Below are 19060 nucleotides of genomic sequence, written 5' to 3' on the forward strand. Positions count from 1 at the left end.
TCCTCCAAACCTTCCCTATTGTTTCTATGCTCCAGTATCAGCTCATGTCACTCATAGTCACCATATTATGCTGGACTACTTCATCTCCACTATTATACCCTCCCTTACAATATTCTGGGGATTTCATTCCTATGTATATCTTAAAGTTTTTCTTTCCTCTATACAAATATCAGCCTCATCATCTGGGGCTTTCATGACTACAATATTCTTCCAGTCAAGATCTTTTCCCTCCATCGTTTTTCACATTTATTCCACTCTTTATCCAACACTAAGATGACTCACCTTTAACAGGACTATAAGTTTTCCTAATTAGAACCTACTATCAGTTACCCATTACTCAAGAAATCTAGCCAAACTCCATCTCATGCTATATTCTTGCTTGTTTTAGACCATCTAAAGGTTTCCCATTAGACTTAAAATAAAAATCATATAATTCACCGAGACACAGAGGGCCTTACCAAGGAGGTCCCCCCCTGTCTCATCAATTTCATTTTTAGCCACCGGGCCACCCTTGCTTGCTATAACCATGTTGGTCTTCTTTTTAATTCTTCAAAGAAGCCAAGCTCTTTCCTACTTCAGGTCCTTTGCAATGAGACTCTTTCCTCCAACTTTGTATGTGTCAGTTCCTTTTCATATTTAAGTGGGACCTGATCAGAAAGTCTGAATATGTCTGCTCTCTCACTTTTTTCTATCAGCCATTTGTGTTTTCCTTCAGAGCACTCGTCAGAACTTACACTTACTTTTGTTTTTTTTGTTTGTTTGTTTGACTCCTAATGTATACAATGTGAGCTCCAAGAGAGCTGAGACAGCTTTTCTCAGATTTATTCTGTATCCACAGAGTGCCTGGAGGTCAGAAAGGCACTCAATCAATGTTCTTGAATGGTTATAAGTTGTATACTCATGACACTTTCTTATCTTCTTTCCCATCCTTCTGAACCTCTACTTCCTACCTCGCAATTGTTGAGAAGTGCCATGTCACACCCTCTTACAGGGAATGTAGAAGCAGAAGAGGGCAACAGAGGATGAGATGGTTGGATGGCATCACCGATGCAGTGGACATGAACTTGGGCAAACTCCAGGAGATGGTGAGGGATAGGAAGCCTGGCATGGGGTTGTGAAGAATCAGACACAACTTGGTGACTGAACAACAAAAACCCTTCATTTCCTCCTGCTCCTGTTTCGGTCTGGATAATCATCTATGCTTCCCTTCCCTCTGAGCCTGCATGATCTATTAAGCCTCGACTCAGGAATAATCTCACCAGGAAACTTCCCTGAAAATTTAGGCTGTGTTAAGTCTTCCTCCATTGAGCCCCATGACACTCTGGGTTCCCTCTATAACACGTTCCATGTTATATTGAAATGATCTGCTTTTGGCTGACTTTCTACCTCCCCAATCATATATCCATATTCATATTCCTTTAGGGGAAGGCTCCCGTCTTATTCTACTTTGTATTCCATCTCCAAGTCTGGTGCCTAATGGATACTTTTGGGCAACCTTATTTTTAAACTTTATGTTTTCAATAATAGTAATTCAGGAGTACTAAGTGTGACATAGTCAATTCTGTGCTTTTAAATAATCTCTTTGCTATCTGGAGGCTGGATTGTAACAGACAGAGCCTATTAAGCCTAATAAGAGGAAGAGACAGTGATGGAGCAAGAGCGGCTGAACTAGGAGCAGTGGCCAGTTAAGAACCACTACAGGATGAGGGAAATAAAGACCGGTTGGTTGAAGGCCACAAACTTTCAGTTATAAGATGAAAAAGGTCTAAGAGTCAGACATGACTGAGCAGCTGAACTGAAGGACCTGATATACAAAATATGAGGATTTTTAGCTGGTAATACTCTATTTCATAACTGAAATTTGCTAAAATGGTGGAAATGAAATGTTCTAATCAAAAATGGGGAAAGAGGGTAAGCAAATAAGTGAGGTGATGACTGTGTTAACTTAATGGGGGAAATCCTTTCAGTGTATAAGTATATAAAATCATCACATAGTACACTTAAGTACCTTAAATTTTGTCAGTTATATCTCAATAAAGCTGAAAGAAGCAATGTAGAAGACAAAAGTGGTAAGTTGAAATGGTAATGACACGGAAGGTGAACTGAAAAGAGGGAAGAATCTAAGATGGTTAAATTTTCTGATTTGATTAATGGAATAGACAGTGTAACCATCTATAAAAAGCAAAATGATATATGATGAGGCTGCTAATGAGCAATTCAGCATTCATAACCTTTGAATTCAGTCAATCTTTCCTATAAGTCAAAGAATAGTTGAGTTTGTTCATTCTCATTTCTGCATTTGCTAACGTGAATTCTGACTATTTGTGCATTCTGAAATACCAACAGTGTGAAATGAGAACATATCTTTCTTTTTTTCTACCCATTAGTCCATTAGCCTTTCATGTCCATTCTGTGTAATTCAAACTGCAACCAATATAGGAGAGGATAAATTTTTTATATTTACTTTCATAAAAGATGGTTCACTCTCTTGGTAATCAGTTTTACACATTTACTTTAATTGTATCAATTTCCAAGTGTTATGAACCTTTCCCTTGACATCTATATAATTCTACATAATTTTCAATTGCTTCCAATTCCATCACTTAGCTGAGCTTCATTCCAGTTACTAAAAAATAAGTTTTGAGAAAACCAGAACAAAAATAAAATTCAAAGCATTATGCTAATGTAATGTGTTTTTTTTCCTATGTGGAAACTTGGATATACACCAAAGAAAGAAAATGCAGAAATATTTTATTTAAAGGAAAAAAAAATCCTCAAAACAATTGTAATGTTCGTCCATATCAGACCTATTCTATTTGCCATTAGAGTAAAATTTTGAAAGGAGTATTTCATGAAGAGGAAACTTCATTGAGTAATCCACGAAGATGTCCTGAGGGTGCTGATCTACTGATAAGTAAGAGCACAGGACAGAGAGGCTTCCTCAAAGTTTTTCTTTCTAGCAAATTTCTTAATTTCTCTCTGAGCTATATCACATTGTAAAATGAGAAAAATAATTGACTAAGTTAAGATTTCATAGGATGCAAGCTTTAGAAATGCAATTCAAGTTAGTTTCGGTACAGAAAGGAATTTATTATGGCAGGTTACCCAGAATGTTAAGATGCTAAGAGCTAACTTACTTGAGCGGTGTCCATTTGCTCAAATAATGGCTCTTTCTCTTTCTCTCCATCACTAGTGACTGTTTTCTCCATGTTGGCTTCATTCCCAGCCAGGAGCTAGTGCCTATATATGTGGTGGGAAAGTTGCTGGCTCATTCTTTCTGTTTTTTTTTTTTTTTTTCCTTTTTTTTTGGTACCATGAGTTGAGAGGACTTATGTAATTCTGGAACTGACAGAGAAACAAAAAAATAGCAACTTTCCCAGGGTGGTGCAATTAGTCAAGCTTGGGTCATGTGACCAGCCCTGAACCAACTGTGGTTTTCAAGAAGAAAAGTAATTATGATCGTCCAGGCCATGGGTTCAGCCACCATTTGGTCCTGGGGAGCAGATCAACTCCACCCAATCACAAGATTTCTGCTCAGTAACTGCAGAATAAGGAAAGGCTGCTCCCATAAGGAGGGGATGACAGAAAGGCAGACAACATTATAAAAAACACTATTATAATACACATTCCAAGGTGGTTGGCAGGTTAATATTGGATGATACACCAAAGCACATCAGAAAACTCAAAATGGGTTTATTATTAATTACTGGCATACAATATTAATATAATCATGGGCTATTCCTATCTTCTGCCTATAGAGGACATATCAGTCTCTGCCTGATCAATTCCTGGGCCTTCATTGTTCAGGCTAGCCATATAATAAGAAACACAGGGTTGATGAATTGAAGAGGTAAGGGATCATATATTGAACAGATATTTCCTGAGTCTCTACACTGTGTTGACAGTTCTAGGTGCTAGGATACAGTGGTGAAGCTAAACAGGTGAAGTGCCCCCTCTTGGGTACTTGTGTAAACAAAATAATTTCAAGTATGATCAAAGATTTCTAGGAAAACAAGACAAAGTAATAGTGCTTTAAAAGTGCCTAGGAATGAATTACTTTAGAATGGGTGCCATGAAGAGGCCTTGGCAAGAATGTGATCAGACAATAGTATAAGACAGTCAGTACCTGAATGCAGTGAATGAGAAGGAGGAAAACAGAGATGAAGATGAGGGGGAAATAGATGCCTTGCAGGTTATGCTGAAGGATTTTAATTTGATTCATTTGAACCTACTGGTAATAGAAGTCACTGAAAGATTTTTGATCAGGACTAAAATGTGATTTGCTGGTTACTGAAAAATCATGCCGTCTTACTTGTTAAAAATTATTAATTGGGTCAAAAGTAGAAACCAGAACACCAGTTAGAAGGTCTTTGTATTCCATACTGTAATGATGGTGATGAGAAACATGAAGATCTCAGTAAAGGTGAAAAGTGGATCAATACCAGATAAGTACGGTGATAAAATTTACAAAACTCTGTGCTGGATTGAATGTGGAAACTGAGGGCCAAAGAAATACTAAGAACAATTTATAGGCTTCAGTCTTGAGCAACTGTGTGGATGAAAAGATAGGAGAAGAAATAAACTTGGGGATAAAAGAATCAGTAAGAGTTTGGCCATGCTATATTGGAGCTCGCTCTTAGACATAGAGATGGCAATGTCAAGCAGATGGTCACGTGAATCTTGAGGGCAGTCCAAATCTGTTAGCCCAGTCGACCTCTCCACGCTCACTGCCCCCAACTCTCCTTCCAGCTAGCGGGGTCCGCTTTAGCCACAGCTACTGGGGTCTACTTTCTGTCCCTCCAATGCAACAAGCGCCTTTCTGCCCTCTGCCTTTGCCACAGGCCAAGAACACTCTGCCCTTAATCTTCAAGTGGCTGGTTTGTCTCACCATCCAAGCTTCAATCTCCACATTTTCTCCCAAAGATCAGCTCTGTGGCACTGCACACCACAACACAGAGCACTTAGGACTATCATACTTGTTTGTTTCTTTACTTTCTGCTTCTCTCCACGAGAATGTACGTTCTCCCGGGATGGGACCTATATTTAACTTTTTGTTCCCTACTTGTAATCCTCAGTATGTCTTCCCTTGTGGCTCAGCTGGTAAAGAATCCACCTGCAATGCAGGAGACCTTTGTTCGATCCTTGGGTTGGGAAGATCCCCTGGAGAAGGGAACGGCTACCCACTCCAGTATTCTGGCCTGGAGAATTCCATGGACTGTATAGTCCATGGGGTCGCAAAGAGTCAGACACGACTGAGTGCCTTTCACTTCACTGTGAGCCTCAGAGTCTAGAGCCTAGCACAGAGGAGGTGGTTGTGAATACTGGTTAAAAATGAAAGCAAAAGGCATATTTTTGCAATAGTGCTCTGAGGTGCACCCTCTAAGCAGTCTTATGTGGTGACCACCCTTAGCGCCTTCTATATAGTGCACAGATTCCAGAACCACACTGCCCCTTGCCAGATGTGTGATCTTTGATAAACTACTTAACCTCTATTTCAGTCTCTCCATTTAGAAAATCTGGAAAAGATAGCCATCCCAAAGTGTTATGGGGATTGAAAAAAATCATGCATTTTAAGAGTGTATGGCTTGTGGCAAGCCATGAAAAAGTGATGGCTATTTTTAGCATCACCATCATCATCTTCCCTAGACCAACTGGCTACCATCAGGGAAGCATTGTCACATAAGAACACACAAGCTTCTGCCACATTAAACTCCAGACCATAAGGCTGGAGAGGAAAATGTTCAGAGAAGACATGATAGTGTGTGATCATCATTTTCAGTCTTATTTGAGTGTGAAAAAGAATGAATTAGCAGAAAGTTAACAACCTTACTTAGAGTATATTTCAACTATGTGGGGATTTGGGTGTGCCATTTTACTTGTTTCGATCTTAATTCTCTCATTTGTAAAACAGATTATTCCTAACATCTTTCCAGCTCTAGAAGTTTATGACTGTTTCATAACCACAAATCCACATGTAATACAAAGGGGGGAAACTTAAAAATTAATTTCCTACTTAGTTTTCAACAAAGTCTAACTTTGCAAGGTGTAAGACATGAGCCAGTTTTTATTTTCATCCTGATTTCTATGAACAATATTTCTGGATCTCACAAAATTCTATGCTGTAAATAAAGCATTATTGTTGTTTAGTTGCTCAGTCATGTCCGACTCTTTTGAGATACCCATGGGATTTTCTGGGCAAGATTCCTGGAGTGGTTTGCCATTTCCTCCTACAGGGGGTCTTTCTGACCCAGGGATCAAACCCAGGTCTGTTGCATCTCCTGCAGAGGCACTGTACCACCTGGGAATCCATGATTGCAGTCTATTTCATGAGTAGGTGAAAGGATGTTAAGCGACTTTTTCCAAGGTCTTTCTAAAAATATTTTAGAAGACCTGAGATTAAAATAAAATTATTTATTCCGAGTTTCTTATCACTTGGCTGAATTAGCTCTCATTCTCTTTCTGGCACAGTTAACTTGGTAACATTCTCCTGTTGAGAGGGTAATCTTGAGTGAAATAACCATACATCACTCCAAAGAGATTTCAAAGTACCAAGGATGCTTTCTGGACTATAAATTCCTGGGCGACTTTACTTCATGTAGACCACAAAATACATTCAAATTAGCCAGTGATGAGTCAAAAATTACTTTGCTCTAGGAATTAGACAGGTGTCAAAGGGAAATTATACAATGTAACCACTGCACAAACCTCTCACTGCACATTCAGTGGCTTCTGCTCCTTTCTGTGCAATTCCTCATGTAGATAATGATTTCAGTGGCTGTAAATAGTTGTCTTAACATCGCTATTCTCAATTTTGGGGGGTTTATTTTCTCATTTAGATCTCAATTAACATTGAAACAACAGACATTTTAAAACAGCTATTAAAGATGATATTCATGCAAAAAATCACGTACATGAAAGTAGTATTTGTCAAATATATTTATGCTGCATTAAAAACTGCATTTAGGTAAACAAAACAAAAGACCTATTTGTTGACCTTTTCCCAATCATTAACAAAAGGACCAACAGGGTTTCTGTGGTGGCTCAGTGGTGAAGAATCTGCCTGCCAGTGCAGGAGACACAGGTTCAATCCCTAATCCATACTACGGGGCAACTAAGCCCGTGCGCCACGACAGCTGAGCCTATGCTCTACAACCTGGGAGCTGCAACTGCTGAGTCCACGTGCCGCAACTGCTGAAGCCCACGCACCCCAGAGCCCGTGCTCCACACCAAGAGAAGTGACCGTAATGAGCAGCCTACATACCACAACTAGAGAGTATCCCACACTCGCAACTAGAGAAAGCCCACGCAAAGCACAAAGACCAAGCGCAGCCAGAAATAAATAAATAAACAAATACAATTTAATTTAAAAAACCTCTCATCCTACATAAAAACACAAAAGGACTAAGAATAACAGAGAGAAATATATCTATGATTATACATAGATAGATAAATTTGCCTCAGATTTATCACAAAATAGCTAAGTGAAGATGATGAAGATGTAAGGAACATCAATATGCGGATTTTTTTCAGATTTTATTTTAATTTACAATATTGTATGTGGATTATTTTCATGAGATTTATTCATCTTTAAGAAAAACAAGAATCTGAATCTTAAAAAGACAGTGAAGTTTATTATCACCACTTCCTGGTAATTTTTGTCCTTCTGAAGCTTGGAGGAAACAAAAAAGTAAACCCTCTTTGGAATCTACATATCACTCAAGTGTCAGACATGCCAATAATATTAAGGGCTTGGTGATTTACAGGAACATCCACACTTCACATGACATCTTTCTATCCCCACAAGAATCTATGGATCATTTCTCTTTAGGAAGACCAAATCAAAACAAAACAAGACAAGCCACACTTTCCAATTTCGCAGCCAGAACATATCAAAGGGGTGTTTTCTTAGGAGGAAAGAAAAACCAGGAGGCATGTATTCTGCAGTATGTGAATCACAAAACCCTGAATTTCGGTTTTCTACCATCACTCAATGTCCTGCAGGTGATACTTGTCGTTGTCATAATTATTAGACTCTTCAAATAGAGACATGTTCCAAAATCCTCCAGGAGATGGATTTCAACAGCACTTTGGGCAATTTACACAACCGGCTTCCCCACTCAGCTGGAAAAAAGCCATCATCTCTTTGAGGGTTGCTAAAGGGAAGGGGCATCTTTAGGTAACCTAATTGGCTGGCATCTGGTCCCATCACTTCATGGTAAATAGAAGGCGGGAAGGTGGAAACAGTGACAGACTTTATTTTCTTGGGCTCCAAAATCACTGAGGATGGTGACTGCAGCCATGAAGTTAAAAGACATTAGCTCATTGGAAGAAAAGCTATGACAAACTGAGACAGCATATTAAAAAGCAGGGAAATCTGCTTTTCTGACAAAGGTCTGTAAAGTCAAAGCTATGGTTTTTCCAGTAGTCATGTACAGATATAAGAGCTGGATTATAAAGAAGACTGAGAACTGAAGAATTGATGCTTTCAAATTGTGGTACTGGAGAAGACTCTTCAGAGTCTTTTGGACTGCAAGGAGATCAAACCAGTCAATCCTAAAGGAAATCAATCCTGAATATTCATTGGAAGGACTGATGCTGAAGCTCCAATACTTTGGCCACCTGATGGGAAGAGCTGACTCGTTAGAAAAGACTCTGATGCTGGGAAAGATTGAAGGTGAAAAGAGAAGGAGACGGCAGAGGATGAGATGGTTGGATGGCAGCACTGACTCAATGGACATGAGTTTGAGCAAACTCTGGGAGATAGTGAAGGACAGAGAAGCCTGGCATGCTGCAGTCCATGAGGTTGCAAAGAACTGGACACGATTAAGAGACGGAACAGTGACAAAAACTGGCTTCACGCGGAGAAGGCAATGGCACCCCACTCCAGTACTCTTGCCTGGAAAATCCCATGGATGGAGGAGCCTGGTAGGCTGCGGTCCATGGGGTAGCGAAGAGTCGGACATGACTGAGCAACTTCAATTTCACTTTTCACTTTCATGCATTGGAGAAGGAAATGGCAGCCCACTCCAGTGTTCTTGCCTGGAGAATTCCAGGGACGGAGGAGCCTGGCGGGTTGCTGTCTATGGGGTCGCACAGAGTTGGACACAACTGAAGTGACTTAGCAGCAGCAGCTGCCCCACCCCAGAGTAGATAACATCCTCACAAATGGCCTGGTCTGTCTTCATTCCACTCTCTTCTGTCCCTTTCCTTTCCATTTTTGCAGTTTCTTTGTTTACTACATGTATCTCTCTGTCCATATCCTTGTGGCAAAAAATAAAATGTGATTTAGAAGTGGTGAATATGAATTGACAAAGAAATACTATTCAAATGCCTTTCTTTCTTCCAGTTTGTGACTGTATCATCTCTTTGTGAAGGGCAAAATACACAGCCAACAGAAGTTGTATGGGTGATACAGGGTATTTACAGGAATGTTCTTCTCCAATAATGTTTACATCATGGTTTAGAGAAAGCATAAAATGAGAGACTTATCTACTGTTTCTAACTCTGCTAGAAAAACATTTGGGTTACCTAACAGGGTAAGCGAAAGACAAAAAGTACCAAATTATAGCTGACTAACTTTATATGAACTGATTTATGGGGGTGAAAGTTTGGATTAGGCTCCATGATGCAATGTACAATTCCAGGATTTCTATAGTTTTTACAAGCCATTACAAGGGCAGAAGAAATATATTTTATTTTACAACTTGTACTTTCTACTTTTGTGTTTGCATTATGAAAAGTGAAAGTGTTAGTTGCTCAATCGTGTCTGATTCTTTGTGACTCCGTGGACTGTAGCCCACCAGGTTCCTCTGTCCATGAAATTCTCCAGCAAGAATCCTAGAGTACGTTATCATTCTCTTCTCCAGGGCATCCTCCTGACCCAGGGATCAGACCCAAGTCTTCTGTATTGCAGGCAGATTCTTTACTGTCTGAGCCACCAGGGAAGCTAATATGTATTATGTAAATGTGTAATGTATATATATATATATGAATTGGCATTAGGCAATTGAAGTTTTGGAAGACCTCTAGATAACAGTATCTTCTGTACCTAAAATACTATTTTTTCAGTTCAGTTCAGTTCAGTTGGTCAGTCATGTCTGACTCTTTGTAACCCTATGGGCTGCAGCATGCCAGGCCTCCCTATCCATCACCAACTCCCAGAGTTTACCCAAACTCATCTCCATTGAGTTAGTGATGCCATCCAACCATCTCATCCTCTGTTGTCCCCTTCTCTTCCCACCTTCAATCTTTCCCATTTTTACCCATGTCAAATAAGACCTCTTATAATGTTCTCTTTTCAAGATTTTCGAATGGTAATTTTCAGTTTGGCTTAAGTTTTGGCTATTTATAGACATCATAATTAATACGTGGGCTTAATCAAGATCTTTTTTGAAAGCTATAGATAGATCCCCATATCTGATTATTGATCATAGTGAGGTTAATAATGTAACCACGCAGCAGATGGCATTTTCATTTGTTTTAATCTGAATTCATCATTCTCAGAGTCAGTTATCCATGTGCGTAGCACCACAATCTGCTCATCAGTGGGATTTGTGGAAGACACAGCCCTACCTGTAAAGCATTTTCTGAACAATACTTGTCTTGGCATCCACAGGTAACTCTCTCAAGGTATGCAGTGGGAACCAACAGAGAAAGGCAGATTATAATGCATAAGGCTCTGTTCTCCTCTCATGTGAAAAGAAGGAGTGAGATCTTTAATTTCTCAATGAGATGTTTGGTGAAGAATTGTGAATTTTCAAAATCCTCTTTGTATAAGTAATTACTACTGGTTTTAAAATGATTTCAGCAGTCACCATGATAACTCTTGGTGAAACAAAACTCAAACGCAATAGATGCAACACCAAGGGCAGGTTTTTTCGGAGAAAAGGTTACTTATAACTAATAGGGAAATATATAATGTTAACAGAGGTGGGCAAGTTTTAAAATATTAGTTTAGCACAGCTGCTTACTAGCTGTAAGACTTTGGGTGAATCTCTTGACCACAACATGCCATATTGCTTCTCAATTGAAAAACTTGGATAATCATAACCTACTTAGCAATGTTTCTGTGTGGGTGAAAGCCTAGACTATATTTCACAATCAGTAAAGCATAGAGTTCATTATTGCAGTTACTGTTGGTATTATTAATATTACATTGGCAATGTAGAAATTGACCAAAATGACAAGTCTTTACCTGGCTTGGTAGTATATTTTGGATTGTAGATACATGCTGTGCTTAGTCATTCAGTAGTGTCTGACTCTTTGCAACCCCATGGATTATAGCCCACCAGGCTCCTCTATCCATGGGATTCTCCAGGTAAGAATACTGGAGTGGGTAGCCATGCCCTCCTCCAGGGGATCTTCCCAACTCAGGGACTGAATCCAGGTCTTCCACACTGCAGGCATATTTTTACCATCCAAGCCACCAGGGAAGCACAGCAGGGTTAGTTTTAGCTCAAATTTCCGATGTTTGTATTCGGCTTGAAAATGCCCATTGATATTAACATAAGAATTTTGTTTGCCACAGAATTAGCTTACATAATATTCACAAATTCTAGGGAAAATAGAGGCACATAAACTTGAACATCTCTGATCTTCCGTGACAAGGTAAAGGTCGGAAAAATTCTAGTGTCACTTGCCGAGTAGTAAAACGGAAGAGAAATGCTGATGAGATGGCCAGATCTAAGCCAACGCAGGATAAATGAAGGAACACGCTGCTTTGTCACAACTGTGGGCTTTACAGCCAGACCTAAGTTTGAATCTCAGTTTACCCACCTACACATAGGATGCTCCAACAAGTCTATTTCCTCCTTAAAAAGCACATTCCCTTACAGCTATTTCCGAGGTGCTTCCCAGAGGATCAAATGAGACAACATCACTGAAGATGCCCATTTCCCTCTCCAGAGGATCTGCCTGGCCCAGGGATCGAACCCCAGTGTCCCGCATTGCAGGCAGACTCTTTACCCTCTGCGCATCAGGAAAGCCCAGAAGATGCCCAGGAGAAGGCTCAAAACTCTCAGATGCTATTTAATATTGGTGAAGTGTTTTCTTTCTGTTTTTCCATAGAAATACTTGCAGACTATTGTGCCAGTTTACAAATAACAGATCTCAAAAGAGTAAGGTGAAAGATAGAGTACAAGTAATCAAGGCACCTGAGGGGTATGCCCATTAAGCAAAAGAGTCCTTGATAATTAGGGAGGGAATTAAAATTCCATATTTAGCTAACAAATATTAAAGACAGATAAAGGTAGTGCTGAGCAGCCCTCAGAATGTGTTGTCTTTTCCTCACTTTCTACTCAGCTGATTACTAAGGACAACAGAGCCGTTTTGTTAATTCATAGCAATGATGAGGAGCCCCACAGCAAATAATTGAATATCACAGAGTAATCACAAAATAAATAAGTCCCACTTTAAAGAAGTGCTGAGATATAGGAGGTAATATGTTCATTCTATAATTGCAGCTGAATTTTAATTATTTTGGATAATAATCTATTCCTCATATATGGATGCTCTTTAATGCATTTGAGGTATTATCGGATGGCTCCACCATTTCCATATCTGAATAATTATCTAAGTACTGAATGAATTCATTAAGAAATTTGGATGGCTGATTTACATTAACATATGCCACATATGCTATTTTAAAATGGTTTTCATTATCTTCTCAGTTTCCAAGTTTTAATCACACCTCAAACTTGGGCAAGCCACAGTTACCAATGAGTAAAGCCATGTGAGTTCAACCAAGAAGCAGGCATAATGGTATTAACTGCTGCTTGTAGTCTATCTTCACAATCAATAATGATCACAATCACTAAGTCAATATGTGATCATCTTCTGCGTCTGTTAAAATGGCAGTAATAAGTGATTCAGCTGTCCTCAGATCATTCAGTTTTACAAAAAAAATATACTGACTCTCCAGTAGACCAAGGGTGTTCAAAGGAGAGAGAAACAAAAGCCAAGTTTACACATTAAAGAAAGCAAGCCATTATTCCAGAACCCCAAAGCACTCTAACCCACCTCACAAGGTTACCACAGAAAACCTTACCCATATCTGATCCACTAACATCAACTTATTTGATAGTAAATAGTGTATTCTTGAAGAGAGGGCCCCAAATTCAATTTATACCTCACAGTCGCAGTAAATAAGAAAACACTGACAAATCTCCCTGCATACATCCCGACAATTTCATGTTCCTTTTGATCAAATCTGGGAAAAGACAGAGCAGAAAATGAGATTTTTGCTCTGTTAGAAGCCTGCATAAGTGGAAAGTGTGTTTTTAAAGGTCTCCAGGAGAACAATTATATCAAGGATATAAATATCACAGAAATAATATTTGCAGAAAATTTAAGAGGATTAAAAGGAAAAAGAATCAAGTAAATAAAACTTCTTAATCGAAAAAATCATGACCTAGTCATTAATAACACGTGGAATACAGGATCCTGTTTGTTTGAAACGGCATAAATTGTCCTTCTGAGAGAATACATGCTACCAGGGAGCAAAGGAAAACAGATGCGCTTCATTTCTACACCTTGTAGAGTTATTTCCTAGTTCAGGATAAAGTGAGCAGGTGCACAGAGAGGAACTTAGTACAACTGAGACTATGAAGACCAGAAGGCTCTGGTCGCCATCCATGGGCTGTTTCACAGACAAGCTTATGCCTTGTAATTAGTCGTTGGCTTTGGCCTGCCTGAACAGCTCCTGGAGGAGGAGATGACTTGTCACCCTCACTTTCAACAACTTCTTTCTAATGTAGCTTGCCTACATTTTACTACAAAAGTTTTAACCATTGACAGTTCAGTTCAGTCACTCAGTTGTGTCCGACTCTTTGTGACCCCATGAATCACAGCACGCCAGGCCTCCCTGTCCATCACCAACTCCTGGAGTTCACTCAGGCTCATGTCCATCTAGTCAGTGATGCCATCCAGCCATCTCATCCTCTGTTGTCCCCTTCTCCTCCTGCTCCCAATCCCTCCCAGCATCAGAGTCTTTTCCAATGAGTCAACTCTTCACATGAGGCGGCCAAAGTACTGGAGTTTCAGCTTTAGCATCATTCCTTCCAAAGAAATCCCAGGGCTAATCTCCTTCAGAATGGACTGGTTGGATCTCCTTGCAGTCCAAGGGACTCTCAAGAGTCTTCTCCAACACCACAGTTCAAAAGCATCAATTCTTCGACACTCAGCCTTCTTCACAGTCCAACTCTCACATCCATACATGACCACAGGTAAAACCATAGCCTTGACTAGACGGACCTCAGTCAGCAAAGTAATGTCTCTGCTTTTGAATATGCTATCTAGGTTGGTCATATTCTTCTAAGGAGTAAGCATCTTTTAATTTCATGGCTGCAGTCACCATCTGCAGTGATTTGGGAGCCCACCAAAATAAAGTCTGACACTGTTTCCACTGTTTCCTCATCTATTTCCCATGAAGTGATGGGACCGGATGCCATGATCTTCGTTTTCTGAATGTTGAGCTTTAAACCAACTTTTTCACTCTCCTCTTTCCCTTTCATCAAGAGTCTCTTTAGTTCCTCTTCACTTTCTGCCATAAGGGTGGTGTCATCTGAGGTTATTGATATTTCTCCTGGCAATCTTGATTCCAGCTTGTGTTTCTTCCAGTCCAGCATTTCTCATGATGTACTCTGCACAAAAGTTAAATAAGCAGAGTGACAATATACAGCCTTGACGCACTCCTTTTCCTATTTGGAACCAGTCTGTTGTTCCATGTCCTGTTCTAATTGTTGCTTCCTGACCTGCATACAGATTTCTCAAGAGGCAGGTTAGGTGGTCTGGTATGCCAATCTCTTTCAGAATTTTCCACAGTTTATTGTGATCCACACAGTCAAAGGCTTTGGCATAGTCAATAAAGCAGAAATTGATGTTTTTCTGGAACTCTATTGCTTTTTCCATGATCCAGTGGATGTTGGCAATTTGATCTCTGGTTCCTCTGCCTTTTCTAAAACCAGCTTGAACATCAGGAAGTTCATAGTTCACGTATTGCTGAAGCCTGGCTTGGAGAATTTTGAGCATTACTTTACTAGCATGTGAAATGAGTGCAATTGTGTGGTAGTTTGAGCATTCTTTGGCATTGCCTTTCTTTGGCATTGGAATGAAAACTGACCTTTTCCAGTCCTGTGGCCACTGCTGAGTTTTCCAAATTTGCTGGCATATTGAGTGCAGCACTTTCACAGCATAATTTTTTAGGATTTGAACCAGCTCAACTGAAATTCCATCACCTCCACTAGCTTTGTTCATAGTGATGCTTTCTAAGGCCCACTTGACTTCACATTCCAGGATGTCTGGCTCTAGATGAGTGATCACACCATCGTGATTACCTGGGTCATGAAGATCTTTTTTGTGCAGTTCTTCTGTGTATTCTTGCAACCTCTTCTTAATACCTTCTGCTTCTGTTAGGTCCATACCATTTCTGTCCTTTATCAAGCCCATCTTTGCATGCCATGTTCCCTTGGTATCTCTAATTTTCTTGAAGAGATCGCTAGTCTTTCCCATTCTGTTCTTTTCCTCTATTTCTTTGCATTGATCACTGAAGAAGGCTTTCTTATCTCTTCTTGCTATTCTCTGGAACTCTATATTCAGATGCTTATATCTTTCCTTTTCTCCTTTGCTTTTCACCTCTCTTCTTTTCACAGCTATTTGTAAGGCCTTCCCAGACAGCCATTTTGCTTTTTTGCATGTCTTTTCCATGGGGATGGTCTTGATCCCTGTCTCCTGTACAGTGTCACAAACCTCATTCCATAGTTCATCAGGCACTCTATCTATCAGATCTAGGCCCTTAAGTATATTTCTTACTTCCACAGGATAATCATAAGGGATTTGATTTAGGTCATATTTGAATGGTCTAGCGGTTTTCCCTACTTTCTTTAATTTGAGTCTGAATTTGGTAATAAGGAGTTCATGATCTGAGCCACAGTCAGCTCCTGGTCTTGTTTTTGTTGACTGTATAGAGCTTCTCCATCTTTGGCTGCAAAGAATATAATCAATCTGATTTCGGTGTTGACCATCTGGTAATGCCCATGTGTAGAGTCTTCTCTTCTGTTGTTGGAAGAGGGTATTTGCTATGACCAGTGCATTTTCTTGGCAAAACTCTATTAGTCTTTGCCCTGCTTCATTCCGCATTCCAAGGCCAAATTTGCCTGTTACTCCAGGTGTTTTTTGACTTCCTACTTTTGCATTCCAGTCCCCTATCATGAAAAGGACACCTTTTTTGGGTGTTAGTTCTAAAAGGTCTTGTAGGTCTTCATAAAACCATTCAACTTCTGTTTCTTCAGCGTTACTGGTTGGGGCATAGACTTTGATTACCGTGATATTGAATGGTTTGCCTTGGAAACGAACAGAGATCATTCTGTCGTTTTTGAGATTGCATCCAAGTACTGCATTTCAGACCCTTTTGTTGACCATGATGGTTACAACATTTCTTCTGAGGGATTCCTGCCCACAGTAGTAGATATAATGGTCATCTGAGTCAAATTCACCCATTCCAGTTCATTTTAGTTCGCTGATTCCTAGAATGTCGACGTTCACTCTTGCCATCTCTTGTTTGACCACTTCCAATTTGCCTTGATTCATGGACCTGACATTCCAGGTTCCTATGCAATATTGCTCTTTACAGCATTGGATCTTTCTTCTATCACCAGTCACATCCACAGCTGGGTATTGTTTTTGCTTTGGCTCCATCCCTTCATTCTTTTTGGAGTTATTTCTCCACTGATCTCCAGTAGCATATTGGGCACCTACTGACCTGGGGAGTTCCTCTTTCAGTATCCTATCATTTTGCCTTTTCATACTGTTCATGGGGTTCTCAAGGCAAGAATACTGAAGTGGCTTGCCATTCCCTTCTCCAGTGGACCACATTCTGTCATTGTACTTAATTTTATTGAAAGGACCTTGATTCTACCCTCTACCCTATTGATTTTTTTAAAAATTTTGGACCTTTTAAAATTGCAACACAACATGGATGGATCCAGTGATGATCATACTAAGCGAAGTAAGTCAGAAAGAGAAAGATAAGTACCATATGATGTCACTTATATGTGGAATCTGAAATATGACACAAAAGAACTTATCTATGAAACAGGAACAGAGTCACAGACATCAAGACTTGTGGTTGCTGGTGGCAGGCAGGTGAGGGCAGGAGGGATTGGGAGTTTGGAGTTAGCAGATACAAATTATTATACATTGGACAGATAAACAACAAGGTCCTACTGTATAGCACAGGGAACTATACTCAATATCCTGTAATAAACCATAAAGAAAAAAAAAGAAAAAATATATATATGAAGCTGAATCACTTTGCTGTACACCAGAAACTAACACAACACTGTCAATCAACTATACTTCAATAAAATAAATTATTAAAAAACCATTAAAATTGCAAGACAAAATATCTTTACTTTTGGTTCTTGCTTTGATTACAACCTTAAAGCTTACACTCTCCAATTCTTACTAAGAAAAGAGCTAGCATTCCTATTCATATCTGCATATTCTAAAGTTTCTAAGATCAACCTTGACCATCAAAATAATATGTATTTTACACTATTTTTGTTGCCTCTTAGAAAAATACTCAGAAAGCTTCAGCACTCTGCCATTGACATACACTTAGAGATGTTATCTACTGACAGTAAACCTATGGATCACTATTTATTCATTGTAGTGATGATATTAAAGCTATCACTAGGGATCACCTAAAAAGGACTAATGGGAAATATTTCTTCTGACTGCAACACGTAGGAAAGCAATGATTCTTATAAACAATTGAGTCGTATTTATTGTCTGGATATTATTTCTTGTAAATAATGGTGTCCCTCTCTGCTTTGGCTCTCCATTAAGTTACACAATACAATATACATATTGATGTGTTAATTTTATTTCTGAATGTATTAGTTTCTTATTGCTGCATAATAAATTATCTAAAACATTAGGGCTTAAAAAGCAATAGACATTTATTACCTGATAGTTTCTGTGGGTGCTGCTTTGCTGAGTGTCTCTGTTCCAAGGTCTCATACATGTCTGTGATCAAATTTTGGCCAGGGCTGTCTTCTCAACTAAGGGTTTATGGAAAGGAGCATCTGTTTTCTTGGAATCACTTATCTGGTTGCTGATAGGATGTGACTCTTCACAGGATGTTGGACTGAAGTCCTTAGTTTGTCCTTGTTGGTCAGAGGACTCACTCAGTTGTTGAGGTGCCTTGATCACAAGTCAGCTCACATTCATGGCAGACTGAGAAAGCAACAGAGAAGATGTAAGTCACTGTCTTTTTGGAACCTAATCTCAGAAGTGATCACTTCTTATACATTCTATTCAATTAAAAGGAAGCTACCAGGTCCAGCTTATATTCGAAGGGATGGAATTGCACAAAAGCATGGAGACAAAGAGGTGAGGTCCTTGGGGGCCAATGCAGAGGCTATTAATTTTATTTTTTTATACAGACTTCCCCTTTGCCTTAGTCCTCATTATTTTCATTCTTTGTACTATGCATACTCAACAACCTTCCTTAAAAGCAAACACATATCATATGAAAATGTGGTATGTCTTCAATAAATGTCTATTGTGTTAGATTGAACAGCCTCAGTCATTCACTTTAACAACTGCAATAATTATTAATCCACCCATTAGATGTAGATCTGTTTTGAGAACTAGGCACACCATCATTTTTAAAAAGGAAGAAAAAAGTCCTGCCTTCCAGAGTGGGTGTGGGGAGTCAGTATGGAAAGTAAAATTCTAGTTATCATCCATTCAGTCCTTTAAAAGTCATCAACCAGTGTCTACTATTTTTCAGGTACCCTTCTGGCCATAAGGCATTTTGATTTTCTAAGATAACAGTATCACTCAGGGAGAAGCTGGAGCTTAGGTTCTAGTTGAGAATCAGAGATTGGAGGAGGCTGTATGTTTCACACAAAATTTTATAATGTTTTGTAGTGAAAAGTTTAGTGGTTTTCTATTTTTCGTTAAGACATCTGCTTAAATATCATGTACTCCATGCAAAAAATGCAGTGTCTGAATAATTCTCAAGTGAACATGCCCATGTCGGAGCAAGCATGACAGA

The 19060-nt window shown here is 39.3% G+C and overlaps 1 long non-coding RNA gene across 2 annotated transcripts in view; it reads right to left on the reverse strand.

Annotated features, from left to right (window-relative positions):
• LOC102185059 overlaps positions 1-19060 on the reverse strand; it is a 141576-nt gene that overhangs the window by 78094 nt on the left and 44422 nt on the right. For both annotated transcript variants that reach the window (XR_001917359.1, XR_001297356.2), the window contains exon 2: positions 17965-18234. This is a non-coding gene — a long non-coding RNA (uncharacterized LOC102185059). The remainder of the gene's footprint in view (positions 1-17964; positions 18235-19060) is intronic.

Source organism: Capra hircus, chromosome 27 (assembly GCF_001704415.2).
Source record: "Capra hircus breed San Clemente chromosome 27, ASM170441v1, whole genome shotgun sequence".
NCBI classification, from domain to species: domain Eukaryota; kingdom Metazoa; phylum Chordata; class Mammalia; order Artiodactyla; family Bovidae; genus Capra; species Capra hircus.